At 36.4% G+C, this 27,822-nt stretch overlaps 1 pseudogene; it reads left to right on the forward strand.

The window, feature by feature from the left end:
• The first annotated feature begins 6,091 nt into the window (after positions 1-6,091).
• LOC149140516 (protein trichome birefringence-like 11) overlaps positions 6,092-27,822 on the forward strand; it is a 53,009-nt pseudogene continuing 31,278 nt past the window's right edge.

Below are 27,822 nucleotides of genomic sequence, written 5' to 3' on the forward strand. Positions count from 1 at the left end.
CAAGGATGGCTGTAATAAAATGCAATGCTTCTCTTAAATATTCCGCAACATACAAAACACAAATACAATAGTTCACAAAAATGAACAAAATGCGTGCAGCTACTGTCAGGCAGGCCCAACTTCACGCAGGGACTCGCTGCGTCGCAGCTTCTCTTGTTTGGCCATGTATTCGCTACTAGAGACAATGGGAGCACCTGGGGTATCTTCAAATTGAATTTGTTTATGATTTCCCATTTTGAAATAAAAAATACATAATATGGATCAAAGACAGTAAATACATATTGTATATGCTTCTCAAAATTAAATTTAGTTAAAGCAATGTCTGTGTTAAGGTTGTCACCAACAACATTATCCTCAGTGGCATCTCCTATGTCAAATAACCACCCATTTCCTTGAACTCTTTCTTGTACACAACCATCAACAAGTTAATTTTCCCTCAGGGATTTCCAATCTAGACATGTGTGGTAGGAAATCATTGCTAACAAATAAAATAAATAAACATAATTTGTCTAGTTGCCTGGGTGTGAAGGCAACCTCTCTTCAAACTGAAAAAAGCACCTCATGAGTTGCCAAAGCCAACAAAATCCATTCAACATCCAAACCGTATAGAAGATTTCTTTGAAGTAGAATATATGACATTATTTTATCCTCTCCTTCCCCAACAACATAATAATATGAAAGTATCACCTCTATATTCCACCATCGAGGATCATTGCTTCATTTGAGATGTATGTAAATATTTCAAAGCAATAGCTAATGTGGCCATAAATTCTGTCCCTCGTGTAGTGACATTTGAATCACATGTTTCAGACTTCTTTTTGGGGGCAATTATGTGTCTTTTTACTTCAAATATTTTATGGTTTCATTTAAAAGGGTTTTTCTTTCTTTTAGTTGGAAAAAATGAGCTACAACAATACACATAATAAACTACATTTTAATTTATCACATATTTAAATGACATTTCTTGGTTAAAATCTGAAAAAATAATTTTGAGCAAGATTATGATTTCTTGTTGTTTAAAATGCACTTTTGAATATATAAATAGATTCAACACCCTAAAAAATACTTAAGACACTTTAACTTTACAAATTAAACAACTAAAACTTACAATTCTTAAAAATATCTACTAAATTTTGAGTAAAATTTACTAAACAAAAATAATATGAAAAATGTCATTTCATCTATAAATTATACTATACATATTTAAATTACATCATAAAATTATTCTTTAATATATATATATATATATATATATATATATATATATATATATATATATATATATATATATATAACTTTTACATTGTATAATTATATTTTAATATATCATTTTTGGTATTTTCTTTCCCAGATTAGCAATAACGAGTTGGTCATAACATGTGATGTAAGAATGTCCAAGTCCTTTTATTGGTTCAATTTTATTTTAAATTATATACTTTGAACTTATTTCTTTTGGGTAAGATTCAACACTTTCATTACTTCAAGAAAAGGTTACGTGGCATATGATGTATGATTATTGGTATGTTACACATGTTTAAAGTTATAAGGTTATAGAGATATCTATTAACTAGGTTGTCAGATAAGTGGAAATATAAACTGTGGCATTAATTTTTGAACTACACGGTTTGCTGGAAAACATAGCTAGAGAACAAAATAAAACTAGGCATGACATGTAGGTGGCATGCAAGAGGCACGCTAGGTGGTGTCGTCCTCGGACATCAGAATGGCCATGATAAAATTAGATGCAGGGAGGTAATACGTCTTTCTAGTGCAATTAATGAGGGGAGAAATCCTGTATGGTGAGATTCTGGCATACAACCTTAAGGGAGGGAGGGATATCCAAGCTCCATTCCATGTAGAGGGGGGGATCGCTAATAATGAGCTCAACATTAACAAGTTTGTATGCCAATTTATTGTCAGTTTTATGAATGTGAAAAATAATGGGTCCTTGAATTATGGAGAGCAAAGAAGCTGCACTTGAGATGTGGGATTCTATTCTCCATCTTTGAGAAAATTTGTAAGAAGGGGAGCCACATTAAATTTTCCTCAAGATAGAGATAATTAATAGCGAATCACCTTTAGTGATCACATGATAACCTTTGCACAATACCCTACCCAACAAGGTATTCATATGCCAATATAGAGATATGGCACTAAGGTATTGCTTCCTTCTTCCCTTCGTATGCCCAAGGTTAGGAATATAAGTAGAAGCATCTTCTAGGATCTCATAGTCTGAGAAATATTATTTGTGTTTAACAACAATGGATTCTAATTGAAGAATCTCTTTCTAGGTTTTTTTTTGGGGGGACGGAGGGGGGAGGGTTGCATGGCTAAATGACAAGTTTCAACAAATTCCTAGGCCTGTTGATGGGCACAATTATGTCACTAGGGACTTTGGCCTCCCCCACCCTACCTACTATGCATACGCTAATGTTGCACTTCAAACAAAAGGATAATGCACCAACAATATACATAAGTATTATATGTGGCAAAACACTGAGAGCAATTGTTGCAAAAGGCTCACTTCAGCTATAAAACAGGGATCCAAAACACAAGTGGAGCAGATCTAAACTCAAGACCAGGTGGAGAAACCCATATGCAGAATGGTGATACCGGGTGAAGCATTCTAAGGTTATTATAACAGTAAACTCACTGCACTGAAGAAACAGGAAACCACTAGTGACACTGAGAAGATAGTAAGGAACCCAAAACCATACAAGACACCCCCCGCCCCCCCCAAAAAAAAAAACCAACACCATAATCTAGACAAACATCTAATGTAAATATTAACAAAGATTTTAGTGGAGTAAAGAGTTTAGCAAGATTGGTTAGTCTAAATTGACACCAAACACATATTTTGGAGAGTTACAATGGATTTTAGTGTGACGAATACGAGAGGAATACCCGAGGAGCTGCAACCTGCTACAATAACTTTGCTATTTCCTTCTGGTAACTAGGGCCCCTCTACTCTATCGTAGAGCATTCAACCACACAATTGAAGAATAAAACCAAGGTGATAGTTCTTCCCCCAAATTTACTTTAGTAAAAGATTCTCGAAATTGACAGTGTAAGGGTATTGAAAACCCACACATGATTCCAAATTTTCTTAGGCCAAACCTCCTACAACAAGGGGTCATGATTTCCCCCCCTCCTTGGTGTTGCAAATGGAAGCAGATAACCATAAATCCTTAATCATTATATTCCATACAGCCTCTTATAATATCTAGTCGCATACTTGTGCATGCATGTGGATGACCATGCCACTTTTGTCATCTAATGTTCTCTTCGCGATAGGGTGGCAGGCTCATCCCAAACTCACTATTACCTTGAAGATCATCTCCATTAAGAAAAATAAAATTATAATTTTAACTCAAAACTTTCATCATATTTTTTTTTTTAAGTTTACATTTATTAGATATTAAAAGGTGCATTATTAGGGCATCTTCTTGTATGTAAAAAAGAAAAAGTGAAAAACTTTGAGTGGAAAATAATAAAAAAAGAGAGAAAACATAGGAAAGGAATCATGGAGCCAAGGTGAGGTTAATGTTAGGTCTCACCTTGAATTTTAAATTTAAAAAGTTAAAATATATAATGTGACATAACCTTGATAAAATGGTGTGGCATAACTATTGGGTTGAATTTGGGGAAATATATATATTTTTGGGCCATATTTTGTTATTTATTATTTTATTTTATTTTTTAATTTATTTTAAATACATATAAATGAATTTAATAGTTCTGAGGATGAATCATAGTAGTTGGTTCGAAATGTCAATCAAAATATTGATAATGTGATTAATCTGGAAGAACAATCTCCACACACACACACACACACACACACACATATATATATATCTATATTACAATTATTTAACTAGAAAATATATCAAAGAAAACTTAAAATAGTAAAACCATAATTACCAAATTCAGCCCTATCAGTCGAAAGAAATCATAAATTCGTTGGTACAATTAGGTTCATGTCATAATATGTTAATTATGCTAATAGACGTCATATGGTGAGGTTTGTCGTGGAAACAATGTTCAAATTCGTCGTCCTCGACACAATCTTGAACACGTTTCCCATCCCACCTAATTATGAATCCTAGTAGTTGGTTTGAAATATCAATCAAAATATTGATAATGTGATTAATCTATAAGAACAATATATATATATATATATATATATATATATATATATATATATATATATATATATATATATCTATATATATATATATATATATATATATATATATATATATATATATATATATATATATATATATATATATATATTGTACAATTATTTAACTAGAAAATATATCAAAAATAACTTAAAATAGTAAAACCATAATTACCAAGTTTGGCCCTATCAGTCGAAAGAAATCATAAATTCATTGATATAAGTAGGTTCACATCATAATACACTAATTATGATAATAAACATTATATGGTGAGGTTTGTTGTGGAAACACTATTCAGATTCATCGTCCTTGACACAATCTTGAACACGTGTTCCATCCCACCTAATTATGAGGATAAACCACTACCAGCACATGGTGTTCTTGGTAGCTCATTTCCTTTTAATCAGTATGATGCTCCTAGGTTCAATTAGGCGTTTAGCGCTATTTTGGCTGGTCATAACCATAGCTTTCCTAGGTGAAATCATTGGCATTTTATGTCTGTGAGTCTTGATTTGGCATCATCATTTAATTCTTCTTTTTTTTCACAAGCGCTTACATTTATTCCATCTATTCAAATCTTGCTTGGACCAGTGGGGTTATATGGTTTGCACCTGAGCTTGGGAGGTTATGGGTCATGGTAGTTCTATTTTTAAATGATTCAGATCCATTTCGTGCACAAAAAATGACAAAGGAATGATAGAAATGTTCATAAGAATGTTTTTCACTTTGTAAGTATGAGATTGAGCCAATATTCACCACACTTGCAGAAAAAATCATCTCATATCACAACAACTTCATCAAGGATGCCTCGATAATCCTTCACATTGCAAATATGAGAAAAGGTTTTTCCATTGTCAAAGCACTCCAAAGCTCAGTCTTTGAGTTTGTTCAAAAGGGCTTTAGGTTTCACCATTTTAAAATCACTCCAAATCTCAGTGGTTTTCACATGATATCATACATCTTAAAGTCATAATGAATCTTTTAGGAGTCTTGCCAACACTTCTATGAAAGCAAAGTGATTGTGAAAATGATGAGGAACAACATATTTTTTTGGTGGTGTAGAATGTTGTCCGGTATTCTAGATGAATATAACCAGAGCATTTCGCAATATGAGAGGGACCTACCTAGCTCAAGGTCTTCTTGCTCTAATTTTTTAGAGGGACCTTCCCAGCTCCCTACATGTTCAAATGTTTCAAAGGGAAGCATCATAAAATGATCAGGAGCTTGCAACAACACCCAAAATTTCTAGATCTATGCTTCCTGGGGCTAAATGGCTATGGGTCTGGTAGATAGTGCATAGGAGCCAAAAGTGGGTCATTACTGGAGAATTTTAAATGTTTGATGAGATTTCTAGACAAGCCCAAGTGGAAAATTCTGAGACACATATGCTACAAATGGCAAGACATCCTTGTGGGTATGTGTAGTGCTTTTATATTGGGAAACCCAAATGCATTTTAACATGTCTTGGAATTGAATTACGAATAACACAATGTTATTTCTTTTGTTAATGTTTGTTTACCATACCTTAGGAAACAATCAAGTGTTTAGATATACATAATGGATTCGTTCCTAATGAAAATTTTGTAGAAAACACAATCCTGACATTGAGGAAAATAAGTAGTAGAAAGATAGTGCAAAGAAAACAATGAAAAGGATTTCTTTGTTGATCCATGTCACCATCTTTTAGCTCTCCCAAGAGCTTCAAATAGTTATATCACAACTCTAAAATAGACCCGCAAATTTTCAATGTGATTATATTTGGCTTGTCTTCCCCCATTGTCTTTTTCTTATGCTTCGTGTACATTGACATCAAGGAAATACCTGTAGGGTTTAGGATTCATAATGAGGAAAGGAAACATAATCTTTTAGAAGAAAATTCTTCTGTTGTTGAAGAGGCCTTTGGTATTATGCATGTCTTGGATCTTCCTAAGCTTGAGTATTCACAAAGTTTTAATCAATGTTACTTGCATGTTGGATCATGGGTTTGGGAAGAATCATATCTACTTTACCAGGTCCCCTATTTCCCTTTTATTGTTCCCACCTTTCATTTCTAGGAGAATTGCATACTTCATAAATTTTACATGAAGTGGTGGTGGCAACCTTCGGGTTGCTTTTTTCATATTGAAAAAACATTCCCAGGTCGATAGATATTTTCCCTAATGTTAATATTAGTTTGGAGAAATAGATGGCCTGAGTTTGATATAGAATTTCAATTAGTTTGAGCTACATTTTAAGATATAGTAAGAACATGGTTGTGTAATAAGAATGTAGTTGCATTTGAGCCCTGAGCTTTGTCAATTGAAAATCAAAATTGATATTCATACCAAGAATAATCCAAAAGTGTTGCATGACAATCTTATATCTAGTGTTTAAATTTATGTGATTAGAGTTATTTTTTGATTTAGGAAGACTTACAGATTTGGTTTTTATTGTCGATGTTTCAGATCCCATATCCAGGTCCATTATCAAGACATGTAAAAATTATCAAGAGTGGGTGAGAATAAATAGTGGATAGGTATATTTTAAGAAAATTTAGTTGATATATATATATATATATTCATTTTTTTAGTCTATATTCATTTTTTTTTTTTAAATTATTGATAGATTAAGATGAATTAAAAAGTAAAAATGAAATGTGAAAAGTGAATTAGTAGATATGAACTATATAATTAATAAAATCATTTATTAATAATATATTAAATTGACTTAATTTGAAGAGTATATATTAAAGTTTAGAGGATCTAATTGGTTTAAAGATGAGATGAATTTTAATGAATATATATATATATATGTATATATATATATATATATATATATATATATATATATATATATATATATATATATATATATATATATATATATAAGATTTTAAAGAAAATTAGAATATATGATATTTATATTTAAGGAAACCTAAGAGAATAAAAACTATGAAAAAAATAAAATAAACATAATGACAAAAATAAATACAACTAAAATGTGGGGAGGAATGAGAGAGGGAGAATGGTAGGGGAAGGGGCAAAAAATGGTCATTATTTATGGTTTATATTGAGTAAATGAAACCAACAACTTCTAATATGAAGACCATTGTCTCTATTAATGTTATTAGGGCTTTTTTTAATTTCAAGGGCTTCTCTAATTCTACGTTTATAATAATGGTTTTCTTTGGCTATAATCTTAGTATCCTCCAAATATATATGATGCTTAGTGGTTTTGGCATGTTTTGCTAATGCAAAAATTTTTATTCTTTCATGCTTGATATCAACACCATGTTCCTTAATCCTAACTTTTAGAGAACACCGAGTTTCACCAATATATAACTTTCCACAAGAGAAATTTATTTTATAAACGACCTTAAATTGAAATTTATCTAAACTGTCCTCGACAGATTCCATGTTATGCCTAATAGTGTTAATAGGTTTGAAAGAAGTTATGATTTTTTTTTTTCAAAATATTAGCAATCTTGTCGGTGGTTCCTTTAAGGTAAAGGATGAGTGCTTTCTTTCTAGAGTCATGTGTCTTAGGGTTATTGTTGTCTAGATTATTGGTGGCTTTATTGAGGACAGTTATATATCTTTTTTTCAATAGCCAAGATTCTTATAGACTTCAATAAACTGGCTTCTTTTGTCATCCTTATGATCCTATCCAGATATTTTGAAGGCTCTGGTGGTTAGGGTCTTAATGACAAAAATATTTTGTGCTGGGAAGTGATGTGAATCAACATGAAGGTACTTTTTTGTGTGAGTCTTTTTTCGGTAGACCTTATATGACCATTAGGTTTCCTTATTATTAGAATGTCAAGGAAGGGTATGCAACCATTTTCTTCTATCTCCATGGTAAATTGAATATCAGGAGATATATTATTAAGGTGTTGTAAGAATTTATATAGTTCTCCTTTTCCATGTTTCCATATGACATTGGTATCATCCACAAATATTTTCCAAATTTTAGGTTTAAGATGGTATGTGTTAAGGGACAAACTTTTAAATTCTTCCATATAAAGGTTTGCCACTACTGGTGAGAGGGGAGAACCCATAGCTGCTCCACTAGTCTATTCATAATATTCTCCTCTAAAATTGAAGAAAGTGGATATGAGACATACTTTAACAAGTTTTGTTGTAACTGGTGTTAGAGTCCTATAAATTTTATAGGATGAGTTATTGGTTTACTTGATTATTTGGATTTGAGAGATGTAAATAATATTTCATCATTTAAATTATTTCTAAGAACAAAATAGAAAAATAAAAATAAAACCTTTGAAAAAATCATAAAGTATGCTTGCAAGTAAAAATACATCATTAAAGGTTAATTAAAGTATGTTTAGCTTAATTAATCGCATCATTTAATTGTGATTAGAATAAGTTGTAATAAATTTATGTTTGGATGCGACACTTTTGTCGTTTGTAATAACTGGCATGCAAGAAGAAACGACCATGATTCAACCTACTCGGATCAACAACAAGTGATCAAATTCGAACCCCCCCCCATCCCCTCCGACAATTAACCACACGGGGGGGGTCCGAAAAGTTGTTTCCCCTTTTACATATCATGCGGCATGGACACCCCTCATATGTTTCACAACCTCCCCTCCCCCCCCCAACCTAAAACCATTTACCACTCGTATCCCCCTCCGAAACTGTCTATCTCCCACGAATGTTTATTTACCCCCATCACATCTCATTGCCTGCCACTTGGACGATTGTCCCCACTCACCTCCACATCATTTCTCCATATCACACTTGCGGACCCCACTTCCTTACCACCAACCATGTTCCTCCACATCATCCCCCACCTCCATATCACTTCCCGCCTCCACATCATATGTATGTTTCATGGTTAGTTAAAACTATGTTTTTTTCTTATACAACACGGTAGTTTAAAACATGGTTTAACAATAGCTGAGAACAAATTTTAACAAAATGAATGATGTTTTTGTTGATAACATCCTCATGTATAAAAAAATTTGTCATTTTTCTAACAACTGTTATGGTTTGGGAGATTCAGATGAAGCTTGGCACGCATATTTTCCCAAATTTTCCTATTTTTAGCAAGTGTTTTCAAATGCAGTTTTCGAGCAGGTGGAAATGAATTTTCAAAAACTGAAAGAGTTTTTGTTTCTAACATCATAATTTGTAGAAACCTCTCTCAGTTTTATAACATATATTATGGTTTGGGATATACAAAGGGATCACTAAACTCTATGTTTCAGAATTTTGGGAGGAAAAAGCTCATGGTTAGTTAGTGACTTGGATGCCACCTCATCAAATAAGAGTTGCAACCGAATTCGAAATTCTCTTATTTATCACCAGAAATCCTCAAATATAGTACCAAAACTCTTCAAATAGTTTTAGTTGCCTTTATTTGTGTTTTATTTTTACAATCAATTTTTAGATATTTGTAATGAATCTGGATATTTTCTATCAAGAAATTTTGTAATAATTCTTATAAATACTTCATCATTTGAAGTAAGAGATGTTGGGACTTGTACAAAGAAAGAATACCATTATTGTAAAGCTGATCACTGAGATTTAGTGGCAATTTTCATTAATACAAGCAAGTTGTTTCAGGATTGTTGTGTCATAACTATGTGGTGAAGTGCTTCTTACTTTAATCAGTTTTCTTTGTTTTTCATATTTGTTTTCTAATCTGAATTATTTAATAGAAATTTGAAGGACAAAATTTGTTTATATGTACACTTTGGTTCTGGCTTTGAATAATTTCAATGTTTGTTACTAAAGTTAAGTAATAGAATTCTTAATTTCTCTCTGCTTAATGGACACTTAATCATTTTTTCCTTCTTCATCTCATAAACTGCAAGGATCCAGCAGTATGCCTACCTTGTCTTGTTTCACTTAAGCTTGATATTTTTTCAAATTGATCACCCTAGCCTCTTTGACTCCATTGCCCACGGCCTTCCCTTGTTGTTCCAACCAAACTAATTCGAAAACCAAACTCTGAACTTTCATAACTAGCCTAATAACTTAATATAAACAAATCTAAATGTGAAAGAGAGATCCCTCTCTGAAGCTGGCAGGGTTAGATCCCAGATTCCAAAGTGGTTTTGTGGTTACCTCTGCAATTATTTCCCAGCCTTATTAAATTATAGAGTGCTAACATTTTGGCGACTCCATTGGGGACGAACATTTCATGTTCCTCAGAAAAGTGTATCAAGTTCTAGATTTGATTATTGATGGTCAACAGTGATCAGACACAAAAAGGCTAAATATTTCACCTAATTACTCCATGTTCAAGAATCTAGAGCTCAAAGCTTTCATGGTGACTCCATTATCAAAAAATTTGGATTGTAGAACACTCATGGTGACTCCAATATGTGAAGGTGTGTAATTTCATCAATTATTGTTGATTGTTTTCAAGATGAGTTCAAGAATAGAATGCAGGTATGCTCCTATGGACAGATCTAGTGTCCCTAGATTTCCGCATTGCATGCCTTGCATAGGTTGGAGATCATATTTTCCAGAGTTCAAAAATGAGAAAGGTAATAATGCTGCTTTACATCTTATCAAATTCCATATGCATTTATGGAGGCTACAGGTTGAATGGCATGAAGATTGTCTTATGAAGATGTTCATGCTTACTTTGGAAGGAAATTCTAGGTCTTGGTATGAAAATTTAACAACTTCTAGTATATGTTCTTTAAAGCATTTTCATACTATATTTTTTGAGAAATACAAAGAAGATTATCCATATTTTTTGCTAGTTCAAAACTTTTGTGATTATTTTGAAATTTTTATACAATACTTGGTAGGTTACTATGAAGATGATAAATTAATGGATGATGAGATTATAGAGGCTATTCATGAGAGACCTTTCAACCATGAAGAAGTTGAAGAAGCTGGTAGGGCTAGATCCCAACTTCCAAGGTGGTTTTGTGGTTACCTCTTCAATTATTTCCCAACCTTATTAAATTACATAGTGCTAACAACTGGGTCAACTATTTTATTAATAACCTGGATAACTTCATTAAGGGGAATTTTTGTGAAGAGGGATACTACATCAAAGCTTACTATGTTTTATTCTGGGTCAAATTTTACCTTCTTGATTAATTTAACAAAATCAAAAGGATCTTTAATGTAATATTCAGTATGGGCAACTAAGGGGTTTAAGGGCTTAGCCACATATTTAGCTAAAATATAGGTTGGATAGGAAATGGTGTTTACTATAAGACTTAAATGAATTTCCTTCATGTGGAATTTTTGAGCTCCATAAATCCTAAGTATAATATCACCATAAGACATCAATCTCTTTTTTATGTGGTCATCTAAGTTAGAAGATATAATAACCTTTTTGATATCTCTAACTACTTTTGTGATGGGGTTATTTGTGAGCTTCTTGTAGCTACCACTATTAGATATATGCTCTCTCATTTTCTTATTGTAATCTTCAAGGTTCATTACCACAATTTCTCCACCTTTTATCTTCTTTCAAGACAACAATGTTAAGGTTTTCCTTAATCCTTATTAGAGCTAGGTGATCTTCATTGTTGATATTACTCTTGGGTGGTTTGGCTTTTCTTAAGATAACAACATAATCTTGTATAATACAATTTTTTTCTGAGTCAGTCAACATTTGAATACTATCTTCAATACTACAAATAATTTCATTAATTGGAATGATTTTACGTGTAATGGTAACGTTTAATCGTATTTTGAGAACCTTAATTTTGGTATAATCAAACTGGTAGTTTGAGAGGTTTACCATATTCTTTTCATTCCCATGTTGTTTATCTATTAGGGTGATATTAGGTTCATTAGTATTATTGTGAGTGACAAACATTCGTGTTGTTTGTAATATAGGGCATATTAATGGACCAATATTTAATTGTCAATCCAAGAGTTCATGAACTTCGAGGCACAACACTAGAAATGCTAGAGAATTACTCCAACAACCTGTAAAACAAAACCCTAATTTGTCCCGCAAACAATAATTATTTCCCAGTCCAACCCTGCATTCAAAGGAATTCATTAAAAGTGAAACCATAAACACTAATCCTGCAAAACCATTAACAACCTTCTAAGTTCTAGTAAATAGTGCATAAATTCTCAATTCAATTCCTACATTAGATTTGACAATTTCATTAAAGGAAAAATAACTTGATCAATCTGGACACTAGCTACTTAATTCATTAACCTATGAAGTAAACTGAGATTTCAAACTAGATAAATAATGAAAAGCATCAAAAGAACACATGTCTCAATCTAATCAATCTTAATGAAAAACATCAAAAGAGCACAAGATATTAAAACATTTCGCACAATCTTAATTCTTATTCTCTAGTTATTCCAATTCCTGCACTCAGTTCTTGTACTAGGGAAGACAAAACAAATCTTTCACTCTATTCTTGTACTAGGAAAAATAAAACAAATTTGTTCCTGTACTCGAAAAAATAAAATACTATGTTCCTGTACTGAAAAATAAAACACTCTATTCCTGTACCAAAAAAAATATTGTGCAACAAGCCCAAACTCAACTAATGTGGAAAGAAACCTTGATTGAGTTAAGAGAAAACCCCAAAACTTATCACACTCTTTTTGACTACTCAATGCATAAATCTCAAGATAAGATGAAGACTTTAATACCAAATAAAATATTAAACTCATGTGCACAAACAAAAAGATTTCCTCATAAATGTATTTTGTTCATAACTTGTTCTGGTTTGATTAATACTATGTTCGAGATAAACTTCTACATTTATTAGAGATGTAATGAATATGACTCGACAAAGAGGATCTTCAAATTAATTAATGACAACAATATTATATTCATGTACCCAAAATACCCAAGTAGTTAGATGACAAACTAAATTCAATAGGACCAAAAGAATATGATGTAATATTTAAATCATGAAGTTCTCAAGCAAAAATAAGTTCACTAGCAAAGTGACATTATCAAACAATTACATTCATCATAATAGATGTTTTCACCCACTTTTTGCATATAAACAATCTAAAAGATAAATTTATCAATCACCAAGCAAGATCTAATAAATAATCACCTACAAATATTCACTGAAGAGAAGTGTGCACACCATAGAGTAGATCTAAACTTTTAACTGAAGAGATGACTTTGAAAACGAAAAGAAACTTTCCATATCCAAATCCTTACTACAACTTCCAATAAATGTAAATATTTCTTCAAATTATATGAAACTTTAAAAGGAAAACCCAAACATAAATGCAAGAGTTCAGATTTGAACCTCTATCACTTGTTTCAAAAGAAATTGCACAAGGGATTATCCAATCATACACACCTCTTACAAGAAACCTTCACACATATATAATAACCTCCTTGTGTATCTCTTAGAACAAATACCTCTCTTGTAATTTTCTGATTAAGCTCTATTGCCTTGGAAATCATGCCCGAAGTTGATTGTTTGGCTACTTTTGCGAATTTGGGTTTAACCTAATTTTCTGCAAATCTGCCTCAAATACCCCTTCAAATCTCCCAAACGGTGGTGAATTTTGGAAAACCTCATGTGATTTACTCAATTTCCTACATTGGGAGAAAACCCATGCTCCATAATTTTCATATTCGACTTCATCTACACGAAAATCGAGGAGGAAATTGAAAGTTTGAAAACTACTGCGAATTTGGGGCTGTAACATTAATTAATTTCTAAAAATCAATTTTTATGACCTGGGTGTATTTTGACTGATGTGGAAGTGTTTAAACAGTATTTTGAACAAAAACTTTATCGGATTTTCCCGAAAATGTGTTGATGTATGAAAGTCCCAAATTGGTTGCTCTTAAGTGCATGAATGTTGCTTCTTAGTATGGGAACAATTCAATGAGAGATAAGTGCACCTATAATTGTAAAAAAGGATCCAAAATAGTTCTAAACATATTTCATCTATCATTTTCCTCCATGGAAAGTTCATATGATCGATTGGTCCCCATATAATTCCATTTTTGTGCAGGATCTCTATGGAGTGCAGGACCTGCATTAACAACATTAATGAACATCAATCCTAATAAATACATATAACAAAGGTAAGAAATGAAAACCAAATGTAAATCTTTTCTATTACATCAAAAGAATGTATAAGTACAAGATAAAGGTTCACAAACTGGTAAAACAAGGGAATAAGTGAGGCATCAAATGGAAAAAAGATGCATTAGATACAACAATTATGGCGCCTAACACCCCCCCATGCCAATAATCTTGCATGTCCTCATGCAAGTGAATAAACTCCTATGTCGATGCTCACTTGCAAAAAACCATAATTGAAACATAAATGTTCATGGACTTATAATATTGTTCCTTGCTAGATTTGACTATCTTGACAGAAAAATGTTTGTTGGTCCAACTTTATTCATCAAGACTTATCAAAAGAAAATATAATGCTAGGGCTCCCATGGGAATTCTAACAAATGTTGTCACTGCAGGGATAGTGTCATCATGAAATATCCAACTTTCAAAATTTCCACAAAGCATCTCAAGAGAAGTACAAATCAGTAGGTCTCCACAATATTTGAGCCAGGTGGATATTGGTGACCACCCACCAAGTCCACTTGGACCCCCACCATTGTTTCTTTCAAATTTTCAATTTCCTTAATTGTAGCATAGTTTACTATTTTTATCAGTTTTTCAGGTCCTGAACTTCTGGAGTCGTTTTGAGGCCCTAAATGACATCTTTTGGGAAAACTTGGAGCAACATCAGTCCATGGACCGATGTTTCTCTTCCTAAAGTTGTATTTCTCAGATAGATCTTTCTAACGAGATATTGTGCGCATCAAATGGAGACTGTATGCCAAAGTTACAACCCCGGGTACCCAAATGGGGCCCACAATTTGGCGTTTCATCTTCTAGGGTTAGGTTTTTGGATGTTTAGGGTTTTCCATTATTTCTCAACAATAAAATAGGCCTTCGAGCCTCATTGTAACATAGTCCATAGGCATGTAGCCACCACATCTCTTCTCAGAGATAAGCTACCATCACCCTAGCTGGTTTATTTCAATTTTTGTTTGTAAGCATATTTTAGTATTCTACATTAATGAAATGAAGTATTATTTCCATTGCATATCTATATTTATGGTTATTTCTATAACTTTTGCATTCCTGTTTAAATCCAGATCAGTGGTATCAAAGAGGTTTGCTTTTTATCTGTTTTTCTTTACATGTTCCCAACGAGGTCGGGATATAAGGAGTTAGGGCTTGAACTGGTCGAACCTTTGCAAGACAAGCCTCACAAATCTTGACGGCCTCCCATGGCGGATGAAAAAAAAGACGAGGGGGCAAGATATCCTATGAAAATCTTGCTTGAAGAAGCCCTCGAGCGACAAAGGAATGCGATGATGCACAACTTTGCCCAGATCCTTCAATGGCTACCCAGAGGCAATGCATCAGCTTCCAACAGCTACTATGGAAATGCCACACCCTTTAAGGTACAAGTTAAGTTTGAAATCCCCATCTTCGATGGTCAAATAGACATAGATGCCATAGATAAATGCTTAAATCTAATAGAAGGGTATTTTATATTCATGATTTTTCCTATCGGGAAAAGATTATTTTCGCTCTTCTCAAAGCAGCCCCCCACGTCAAGGATTGGTGGGAAACCTACTGCGAGCAGAAGGATGAAAGTGCAGGCTCACTATTTTTAGCCGCTCCCACTTGGAATTCATTCCGGGATTCCATCAAGGAGCAGTACTACCCTGTCAAAAGCTATGAGGACCAATACATAAAGTGGATCACGCTGCGGCAGGGAAGGGACTAGGATGTGCTATAGTTCACAAACATTTTTCATACCCTTCATGCACAGTTGGGTATCAAGGACTCTAAGCTACATTTGATACTCAAATACCATGGCTACCTACACAGATACATCTAGGAAGAGATGGAGTTCATGAAAATCTCCTCGCTTGGCACGTCATACCGATATGCTGTCAAAATTGAGCAGAAGTTTAAATAGAAGAAGTGAGAATTTGGATCTGCAAATCCAAAGACCAGAGGACAAAGCCAAGGTGGGGTGACCCAAGACAACCTGTTGAAGCCACAAGAAAAGAACAACACCATGAAGTCGAAGAAGGACACAGGAAAGTGGTGTGAGTTCCATAAGAGCCCCACTCACAACACAAGTGAGTGTCAGACCAAGCAATCGTTGGTGGCTGAGTTGAAGGCTTCAGAATCAGATACATGTTCCGACCTTGAGTCAAAACCCGACAAGGGGAATGGCAAAGGGAAGCAGATCATTGATGTGGAGCCCAATGCCACTGTTTCCACTGCCAATATCCAGAAGAATGAGCTCGAAGATCCAGAGGAGGGGGAGCGTCTTTTCCACTCACAGATGTGGGTGAAGGGTTTTCCACTACAATTCATTGTCGACAGTGGCAGCCAAAAGAACCTCATTTTAGCAGAGGGCGTGAAGCGGTTGGGCCTATCGATGACACCACACCCACAACCGTACAGTATCAGGTGGCTTCACCAAAGACGAGATCTTCGATTTCAACAGCAGTGTCGCCTTCCCAACAACATCAAACCCTTCACAGATGAGGTATTGTGTGATGTTACACCTTTGGATGTTTGTGATGTATTATTAGGCTAGCCATACTTGTGGAGGTGACATGTTGTGTATGAGTCAAGGCCTCGTGATGTTATTATTTCTTTGGGTAATTCATTATACATGATACTGGAGTTAGCCCCACCTACCTCCACTTCTTTGATCACTGCTAAGAAAGGCAGCAAGCTCATCTCACAGACTAGGAAATTTATTTTCTGTCTGGTTCGTTCCCAAAGTAAGGGGAATATCGTCGCCACATCCATGACCCCCGTGAAGGCTTCCTCCATGCAGCAGCAGCAGAAAAGAGATACGGTCATGAAGAAACACAGGAACAACTTCTCCTCTCCCACAAGGGTACCACACAAGTTTTAGGTGGGTAACAAAGTCTAGTCTTCTCAGCAGAAAGAACACCTTACCAGAACCCATCAGAAGCTTAGACCACTCCGACATGGTCCTTACACCATTACCAAGGTTGTGAGAAACAATGCTTTGGAGCACAACATTCCCTCATTCCTTCGTCTGCACCAAGTGTTCAATGTGTACCACCCTTGACCATGCTTCCCACCATGACTAGACACATCCAACATTGCAGAACAACTCACACCCACAGAGTTAAATCCAAATCGCATGGAACAAGCTACAACTAATCGGATCATGGACACATAGATCAAGCACACTTGCCAGCAGCATATCCAACTGTATCGAGTTGTCAAAGCAGGCCAACTTCTTCACTAGGGCAAGTTGCTCAACAGGGACCAAGTTCAGCATAAGTTTCCTCATCTCATGGAGGAACTCAACGCAATGGGGACCATTTCTTCCTAAGGGGGGAGGAATGATCTAGGTGGATATTGGTGGCCAGCCTCCAAGTTCACTTGGATCCCCACCATTGTTTCTTTTAGTTTTTCAATTTCCTTAATTGTAGCATTGTTTACTATTTCAGGCATTTTTTTGGGTTCTGAACTTCCGGAGACGTTTTGAGGCCCTAAACGACATTTTTTGGGAAATATGGGAGCAATATGGGTCCATGGACGGATGTTTCTCTTCACAAAGTTGTAGTTCTCAGATAGATATTTCTAACGAGATATTGTGGATATCATACGGAGATCGTATGCCAAAGTTAGGACCCCAGGAAGTTGATGTACCAATTTACCTAAATTGGGCCCACAGTTTGGTGTTTCATCTTCTAGGGTTAGGTTTTTGGATGTTTAGGGTTTTCCATTGTTTCTCAACAATAAAGAGGCCTTCGAGCCTCATTGTAACATAGTTCATAGGCATGTATCCATCACATCTCTTCTCAGAGATAAGCTACCATCGCCCTAGTTGGTTTATTTCCATTTTTGTTTGTAAGCATATTTCAATATTTTACATTAATGAAATGAAGTATTATTTCCACTGCATATCTGTATTTATGGTTATTTCTGTAATTTTTTGCATTCTTGTTTAAATTTGGATCAATGGTATCAGAGCGGTTTACTTTTTCTCTGTTTTTCTTTGCATGTCCCCAATGAGGTCGGGATATAAGGAGTTAGGGCTTGAACTGGTTGAACCTTTGCAAGACCAGCCTCGCAAATCTCGATGGCCTCCCATGGTAGATGAAAAGAAAGACGAGGGGGCAGGATATCCTATGAAAATCTTGCTCGAAGAAGCCCTCGAGCAGCAAAGGAATGCGATGATGCACAACTTTGTCCAGATCCTTCAGTGGCTACCTAGAGGCCATGCATCGGCTTCCAACATTGACTTTGGAAATGCCACACCCTTTAAGGTACAAGTTAATTTTGAAATCCCCATATTTGGGGGTCAAATAGATGTAGATGTCATAGATAAACGGTTAAATCTGCTAGAATGGTATTTTTCTATTCATGATTTTTCCAGTCACGAAAAGTTTATTTTCACTCTTCTCAAAGTAGCCCCCCACGTCAAGGATTGGTGGGAAACCTACTGCGAGCAAAAGGATGAAAGTATGGGCTCACTATTTTCCGCCACTCCCACTTGGAACTCATTCTGGAATGCCATCAAGGAGCAGTACTACCTTGTCAAAAGCTATGAGGATAAATACATAAAGTGGGCCATGCTGCAGCAGGGAAGGGACTAAGATGTGCCAGAATTCACAAACATTCTTCATACCCTTCACACATAGTTTGGTATTAAGGACTCTGAGGTACATTTGGTACTCAAATAATGCGGCTACCTACACAGATACATCCAGGAAGAGATGGAGTTCATGAAAATATCCTCGCTCAGAATGGCATACCGATACACTGTCAAAATCGAGCAGAATTTTAAATAGAAGAAGCGAGACTTTGGATCTGCAAATCCGAAAACCAAAGGACAAAGCCAAGGCGGGGTGACCCAAGACAACCCGTCAAAGCCGCAAGAAAAGAACAACACTACAAAGTCGAAGAAGGACACAGGAAAGTGGTGTCAGTTCCATAAGAGTCCCACTCACAACACAAGTGAGTGTCGGACTAATCAGTCATTAGTGGCCGAGTTGAAGGCTTCAGAATCAGATACATGTTTTGACCCTGAGTCAAAACCCAACAAGGGGAATGGAAAAGGGAATCAGATCATTGACACGGAGCCCAGCGCCACTGTTGCCACCGCCGAGATCTAGAAGAATGAGCCCAGAGATCCATAGGAGGGGGAGCATCTTTTCCACTCACAAATGTGGGTGAAGGGTTTTCCATTGCAATTCATTGTCGATAGTGGCAGCCAAAAGAACCTCATTTCAGTAGAGAGCGTGAAGTAGTTGGGCCTATCGACTACACCACACCTGCAACCATATAGTATCAGGTGGCTTCACTAAGGACGAGATCTTCAAGTTCACCAGCAGTGCCACCTTCCCTACAGCATCAAACCCTTCACAGACGAGGTATTGTGTGATGTTACAACTCTGGATGTTTGTGATGTATTATTAGGCCAGCGTTACTTGTGGAGGCGACATGTTGTGTATGAGTCAAGGCCTCGTGTTGTTATTATTTCTTTGGGTAATTCATTTTACATGATACCAGAGGTAGCCCCACCTACCGCCACTTCTTTGATCGCTACTAAGAAAGGCAACAAGTTCATCTCACAGACTAGGAAATTTATTTTTTGTTTGGTTCACTCCCAAAGTAAGGGGAAGATCATTGCCACATCCATGACCCCCACGAAGGGTTCCTCCATGTAGAAACAGTAGCAAAGAGATACGGTCATGACAAAACACAGGAACAACTTCTCCTCACCCATAGGGGTACCACACAAGTTTCAGGTGGGCAACAAAGTCTAGTCGCCTCAGCAGAAAGAACACCTTACCAGAACCCATCAGAAGCTCAAACCACCCATCATCGTCCTTACACCATTACCAAGGTTGTGAGAAATAATGCTTTGGAGCATATCATTCCCTCATTCCTTCACTTGCACCAAGTGTTCAATGTGTACCACCCTTGACCATGCTTCCCACCATTACTAGACACATCCGACATTGCAGAACAGCTCACGCCCACAAAGTTAAATCCAAATTGGATGGAACAAGCTGCGACTGATCAGATCATGGACACACAGATCAACCACACTCGCTAGCAGCATATCCAACTATATTGAGTTGTCAAAGCAGGCCAACTCCTTCACCAGGGCAAGTGGCTCAACAAGGACCAAGTTCAACAGAGGTCTCCTCATCTCATGGAGGAACTCAATGCAATGGGGACCATTGCTTCCTAAGGGGGGAGGAATGATCTAGGTGGATATTGGTGGCCACCCACCAAGTCCACTTGGATCTCCACCATTGTTTCTTTCAGTTTTTCAATTTCCTCAATTGTAACACAGTTTACTATTTTTAGCAGCTTTTTGGGTCCTGAACTTCCGGAGCCATTTTGAGGCCCTAAACGATGTTTTTTGGGAAAGTTGTGAGCAACATGGGTCCATGGATTGATGTTTCTCTTTCCAAAGTTGTAGTTCTCAGATAGATCTTTCTAACAAGATATTGTGTGCGTCAAATGGAGATCATATGCCAAAGTTACAACCCCGGGAAGTTGATGTACCAATTTACCCAAATGGGGCCCACAGTTTGGCATTTCATCTTCTAGGGTTAGGTTTTTGGATGTTTAGGATTTTCCATTGTTTCTCAATAATAAAAAGGCCTTCAAGCCTCATTGTAACACAGTTCTGAGGCATGTAGCCACCACATCTCTTCTCAGAGATAAGCTACCACCGCCCTAGCTGGTTTATTTCCATTTTTGTTTGTAAGCATATTTTAGTATTTTACATTAATGAAATGAAGTATTATTTCTGCTGCATATCTATATTTATGGTTATTTCTATAATTTTTTGCATCCCTGTTTAAATCCAGATTAATGGTATCAGAGCAGTCTGATTTTTCTCTGTTTTTCTTTGCATGTCCCCAATGAGGTCGGGATATAAGGAGTTAGGGCTTGAAGTAGTCAAACCTTTGCAAGACCAGCCTCGCAAATCTTGATGGCCTCCCATGGTGGATGAAAATAAAGATGAGGGAGCAAGAGATCCTATCAAAATCTTGCTCGAAGAAGCTCTCGAGCGGAAAAGGAATGCGATGATGCACAACTTTGCCTAGATCCTTCAGCTGCTACCCAGAGGCAACGCATCGGCTTCCAACAGCTACTCTGGAAATGCCACACCCTTTAAGGTACATGTTAATTTTGAAATCCTCATCTTCAAGGGTCAAATAGATGCAAATGTCATAGATAAAGGGTTAAATTTGCTATAAGGGTATTTTTCTGTTCATGATTTTTCCAGTTGGGAAAATATTATTTTCGCTCTTCTCAAAGCAGCCCCCCACATCAAGGACTAGTGGGAAACCTACTGCGAGCAGAAGGATGAAAGTATGGGCTCACTATTTTCAGCCACTCCCACTTGGAATTCATTCTGAGATTCCATCAAGGAGCGGTACTACCCTGTCAAAAGCTATGAGGACAAATACATAAAGTGGACCACGCTATGGTGGGAAAGGGACCAAGATGTGCCAGAGTTCACAAATATTTTTCATACCCTTCACACACAGTTGGGTATCAAGGACTCTGAGCTACATTTGGTACTCAAATACGGTGGATGCCCACACAGATACATCTAGGAAGAGATGGAGTTCCTAAACATCTCCTTTCTCGGCACGACGTACCAATATGCTGTCAAAATCGAGCAAAAGTTTAAACAAAAGAAGAGATACTTTGGATCTGCAAAGCCGAAGACTAAAGGAAAAAGCCAAGGCAGGGCAACCCAAGATAACCCGTTGAAGCTGCAAGAAAAGAATAGCACCACAAATTCAAAGAAGGACACAGGAAAGTGGTGTGAGTTCCATAAGAGCCCCACTCACAACACAAGTGAGTGTCAAACCAAGCAGTCGCTAGTGGCCGAGTTGAAGGCTTCAGAATCAAATACATGTTCTGACCCTGAGTTAGAACCCGATAAGGGGAATGGCAAAGGGAAGCAGATCATTAATGCAGAGCCCAGTGCCATTGTTGCCACCGCCAAGATCCAGAAGAATGAGCCCGAAGATCTAGAGGAGGGGGAGCGTCTTTTCCACTCACAAATGTGGGTGAAGGGTTCACCGCTACAATTCATTATCGATAGTGGTAGCCAAAAGAAACTCATTTCAGTAGAGGTTGTGAAGCAGTTGGGCCTATCGACTACACCACAGCCATAGCCGTACAATGTCGCGTGGCTTCACCAAGGACGAGATCTTCAAGTTTTCCAGTAGCGCCACCTTCCCTACAGCATCAAACCCTTCACAGACGAGGTATTGTGTGATGTTACACCTCTGGATGTTTGTGATGTATTATTAGGCCAGCCATACTTGTGGAGGCGACATGATGTGTATGAGTCAAGGCCTTGTGCTATTATTATTTCTTTGGGTAATTCATTATACAGGATACCAGAGGTAGCCCCACCTACCACCACTTCTTTAATCGCTACTAAGAAAGGTAGCAAGCTCATCTCACAGACTAGGAAATTTATTTTCTGTCTGGTTCGCTCCCAAAGTAAGGAGAAGATCATCGCCGCATCCATGAACCCCGCAAAGGGTTCCTCCATGCAGCAGCTACAACAAAGAGATACGATCATGACAGAACATGAGAACAACCTCTCCTCACCCACAGGGGTACCACACAAGTTTCAGGTAGGCAACAAAGTCTGTTCACCTCAGCAGAAAGAACACCTTACCAGAACCCATCAGAAGCTCAGACCACTCCGACATGGTCATTACACCATTGCCAAGGCTGTGAGAAACAATGCTTTGGAGCACATTATTCTCTCATTCCTTCGCCTGCACCAAGTGTTCAATGTGTACCACCCTTGACCATGCTTCCCACCATTACTGGACACATCTGACATTGCAAGACAGCTCACACCCACAGAGTTAAATCCAGATTGCATGGAAGAAGCTACAACTAATCGGATCATGGACACACATAGCAAGCACACTCGCCAGCATCATATCCAACTGTATCAAGTTGTCAAAGTAGACCAACTCCTACACCAGGGCAAGTGGCTCACCAGGGACCAAGTTCAACAGAAGTTTCCTCATCTCATTTAGGAACTCAACGCAATGGGGACCATTGCTTCCTACGGGGGGAGGAATGATCAAGGTGGATATTGGTGGCCACCCGTCAAGTCCACTTGGACCTCCACCATTGTTTCTTTCAACTTTTCATTTTCCTTAATTGTAGCATTGTTTACTATTTTTAGCATTTTTTTGGGTCCTGAACTTCTGGAGCCGTTTTGAGGCCCTAAATGACATTTTTTAGGAAAACTAGGAGCAACATGGGTATATGGACCGATGTTGCTCTTCCCAAAGTTGTAGTTCTCAAATAGATATTTCTAACGAGATATTGTGCGCATCAAACGAAGATCGTATGCCAAAGTTACAACCCTGGGAAGTTGATGTACCAATTTACCCAAACGGGGCCCACAGTTTGGTGTTTCATCTTCTAGGGTTAGTTTTTTGGATTTTTAGGGTTTTCCATTGTTTCTCATCAATGAATAGGCCTTCGAGCCTCATTGTAACATAGTTCAGAGGCATGTAGCCACCACATCTCTTCTTAGAGATATGCTACCATCGCCCTAGATGATTTATTTCCATTTTTGTTTGTAAGCATATTTCGGTATTTTACATTAATGAAATGAAGTATTATTTCTGCTACATATATGTATTTATGGCTATTTCTGTAATTTTTTGCATTCCTATTTAAATCTGGATCAATATTCTCATTACAAATAAAAGTGATATGATTTGAAAGATACGATGTTAAGTATGTACGGAAATAGAGAAAAAGAAAGATAACAAAACAATACCTTCCCAGGATGACCATCTTACCATACCCAAGCATATATTTGAAGCTCCTCTTGTTCAAGCAAAGTGAATCACCTGCACTAAGGGTCCCACATCCATGAAAACCTTCATATTTATGAAAAATAGAACTCCAAAGCGAAAGGATCTTAAGGACATTCTCAGAATGATATGATAATGAGTCCAAGGATAGACAAAAACAACCAAGTAAATCATACTGTAAAATTGGCTTTAATACCATAGGCATGGCCATGCTTCTAACAAGTGTCTATAGCCTCAACATGGATGCCTTTTAACCCCATGAAATTCCTGTGTGCCATCTTTTAGATATAGATTAAGAGTCATTTAAAAGAATTTAATTTGGTTTAGGAATTAAATGAAGGCAACTATCTTGGCTTGGTAACCAGCGAATGCTAGTGCCATTCACAACAATTAACAAGAATGAACAAGTCACTCATGATGAGCCCTCTTGTCTTCCATCTTTTCAATTCAAAGCCATTACCCTAACTTGTGACCAGTAGTAGTAATGTCATTCTTGTTAGGACCCATGATCATGGTATATCGACTCTTAATGGGAACTGTTATCCCTCAATTAATTTGTTTATGATAAGAAAACCTGATTATCATTAACCTCAAATAGGTTACTTAATAGGTGGGGATGCAAATACGCTACTTAAGAGCATAGGATGTTGTGAATTTTTTTTAATTACTAATATTTACTGGTTGGTACTTCTACCCTAAAGACCCATTTTACATAAAACATCTCAGATAATGACTGAAAGATTCCTTAAGTTGATCATGCCAGGGTTCTCATGAAATCTCGTTAGGATTTTATAGGACTGGTCCACTATAGGAGGCTTTTCATCAATACCTTCAAAGAGAAACTTGAAAAGGTTCCTTGGATGCAATCTGTTAGAAGGAATAGGCTAGTAGTAGATTTTTAAGCTTATGAATGGAAAGTATAACAATAAAAATCCCCCTAACTGATCCAATGAATAATCTTGGACAATAATAAAAGTCACTTTATAAAATATGAGGACTAAGAGTGAATTTCTTCTAACAAGTGTTACCATAAGAGTGCATAAAGACAAAAAATTCAACAGTTGTGCCTTAGGAATTGCAGTTTCAGGAGTGTTGCTGTAACAATTTTATTTCAAATGACATTTTTATTCATTTCTCTTATACTACCCTACCCTAATTTAGAGAGAGGAACATCTCCTTCAAGTGTAGTAGTGCTTCAAATGTAGCCATGTGCATATCAAAATGTTAAATGTACTCACACTCAATTTTAAAGAATAAACTTCAAGACATACCAGAGTATGAGCAACCCGTTTCATTAATTGATATGGTACCACCAGTGGTTGAATGATGAGGGAATACAATGTGCTGATGACTTCTTGTAACCAAGATCTAATGGGATCCACATATTTGTGATTCTCCAACTTGTACAAATCTTCCACAACTTGAGGATATTTTCTTGGAGGCATGAAGGAATATGGTGAAAGACAAAAGAGAAATCCCTCAAGTTCAAGCTCAAATATCTTATTTTCATATTGACAAGAATAGTTAAAGGAAATTCTAGGGTTTTGAGCTTCAACAACAGTTTCGGCACAAGTTCCAATTATACATTTCTCCTCTAATGGTCTTAGATCTTCCCGAGGTGAATTTTCGATAGTGATATTAGATGTACCCAAACTAACCCCTTCCCCCAATGCTGAAGATATATCATTACACTCAGTAGGGGAGTCAATTGGAAGAATAGATGTTTCAAATTGGTGTGCAACCTGCTGGTTTAGATTAGGGTTTGGTCTATGGTTTAGGCTAGGGTTTGGGTTAAGGCTTGGACTAGGATTTGGATTTGGATTAGGATTTGAGTTAGGCTTTGGACTAGGGTTAGGTCTAGTGTTTGGATTAGGGTATGAACTAGGTTTAGGTCTAGGGTTTGGATTAGGGTTAGGGTATGGATGAGGATAAGGGTATGGATGAGGATAAGGGTATGGATTAGGATAAGGGATAGGGTATGGATCAGGGTAAGGTTGAACAGGTAGCTGGGACCATGGAGGAGGATGACTTGGTAGTGCATTGAGTGGAAATTGTGGTTGTTGTTGTTGATTTTGCATGAAAGACTTCCCTAGGGAAGGGGCTCCAAACCATTCCTGAGGCCATGGGGATATTTGATTCGAGGATGAGGTCTAGGGAGAGGGCCACTATGGCCACGAAGTAAGGTATTCAGTTGGAGGAGGATCAAAAGTTTTCCATGGAATTCTAGGATTATAAATCTATTGAGGAACCTACTCAGGATAATAAGCTTTAGTCGAAGTAAAGAATGGGTTTTTGAGTTATACTTGGTGGTTGATTCGATTCCTTACTTGTTTTCCTGAGTACCTTTAGTAATCCTAGCAGTGACGGGAAATGCTCTGTTGCATGGGCCTCTTCACAAATTCTGTAAATTTTCAGGCTACTAAGTGGACACTTTCCAAGAAAGTGTTTTTTTTCTAGAGTTGGCGCAAATGGTCAGCAATGGTTCATCATCCTTCTTCTATTCTTCCTGGAAATATTCCAATTTTGAAATTAAATATTTAATAATATTATCTTTATGTTCAAGAAAAATAATAATTTTTTCACTTATGAGGTCGTTATTGGATGATTTGTATCTCTCTTCAGCAACATCAAAACTCCTCATTGGAATATTCCTCAAAATACCATTTTCCTGTTTTCAACAAGCCAACTGGTATATTTCATCAGCACAAGGGTAATGTATATATATGGGGGGGAGGTGGTTCTTACAACACCCGATAAATGAAAACCTCAAAAATATAAGCAACATATGGATGAAAGAAACAAAATAAAAAAACTTGCAAGATAAACTAGGTAAAGAGCAATCCAAATTTAGCAGGTCGCCAAGGTCAATCCCCTAAGCACCTCCCTGGAAATGGTGCTAAAATGTTGGTTGTAATATAGGGCATATTAATGGACCAACATTTAATTTTCAATTTGGGAGTTCGTGAAATTCAAGGCGCGACACTGGAAATCCCAGAGAATGACTCCAACAACCTACAAAAAAAACCCTAATTTTTCCTCCAAACAACAATTATTACCCACTCCAATCCTGCAGTCAAAGGAATTCATTAAAAGTGAAACCATAAATAGTAATCCTGCAAAAACATTAACAAACTTCTAAGTTCTAGAAAACAATGCATAAATTCTCAATTTAATTCCTACACTAGATTTGACAATTTCATTAAAAGAAAAAGAACTTGATCAATCTGGACACTAGCTACTTCACTCATTAACGTATCAAGCAAACTGATATTTCAAACTATATAAATAATGAAAATCATCAAAATAACACATGTCTCAATTCAATCAATCCCACAAGAGTGCTTAAAGGAGTCGCACAAGACATCAAAACATACCTGCACAATCTTAATTCTCATTCTCTAGTTATTCTAATTCCTGCACTCAGTTCTTGTACTAGGGAAGACAAAAAAATTCATGTACTCTATTCTTGTACTAGGAAAAATAAAACAACTACATTTCTGTACTGGAAAAAATAAAACACTATGTTCCTGTACAAAAAAATAAAACACTCCGTTCTTGTACCAAAAAGAATATTGTGCAACATGCCCAAACTCAACTAATGTGGAAAGAAACCTTGCTTGAGTTAAGATAAAAGCCAAACACTTATCACACTCTCTTTGAATACTCAATGCATAAACATAAAGATAAGATGAAGACTTTATCGAATAACAAAGAAAATCTTAAACTCCTGTGCAAAAATAAAGAGATCACCTCTTAAATGTATTTTTGTTCATAACATGTTCGGGTTTGA

Source organism: Pinus tabuliformis, chromosome X (genome assembly GCF_031772625.1).
Source record: "Pinus tabuliformis cultivar Carrire ecotype Pingquan chromosome X, CPIR1, whole genome shotgun sequence".
NCBI classification, from domain to species: domain Eukaryota; kingdom Viridiplantae; phylum Streptophyta; class Pinopsida; order Pinales; family Pinaceae; genus Pinus; species Pinus tabuliformis.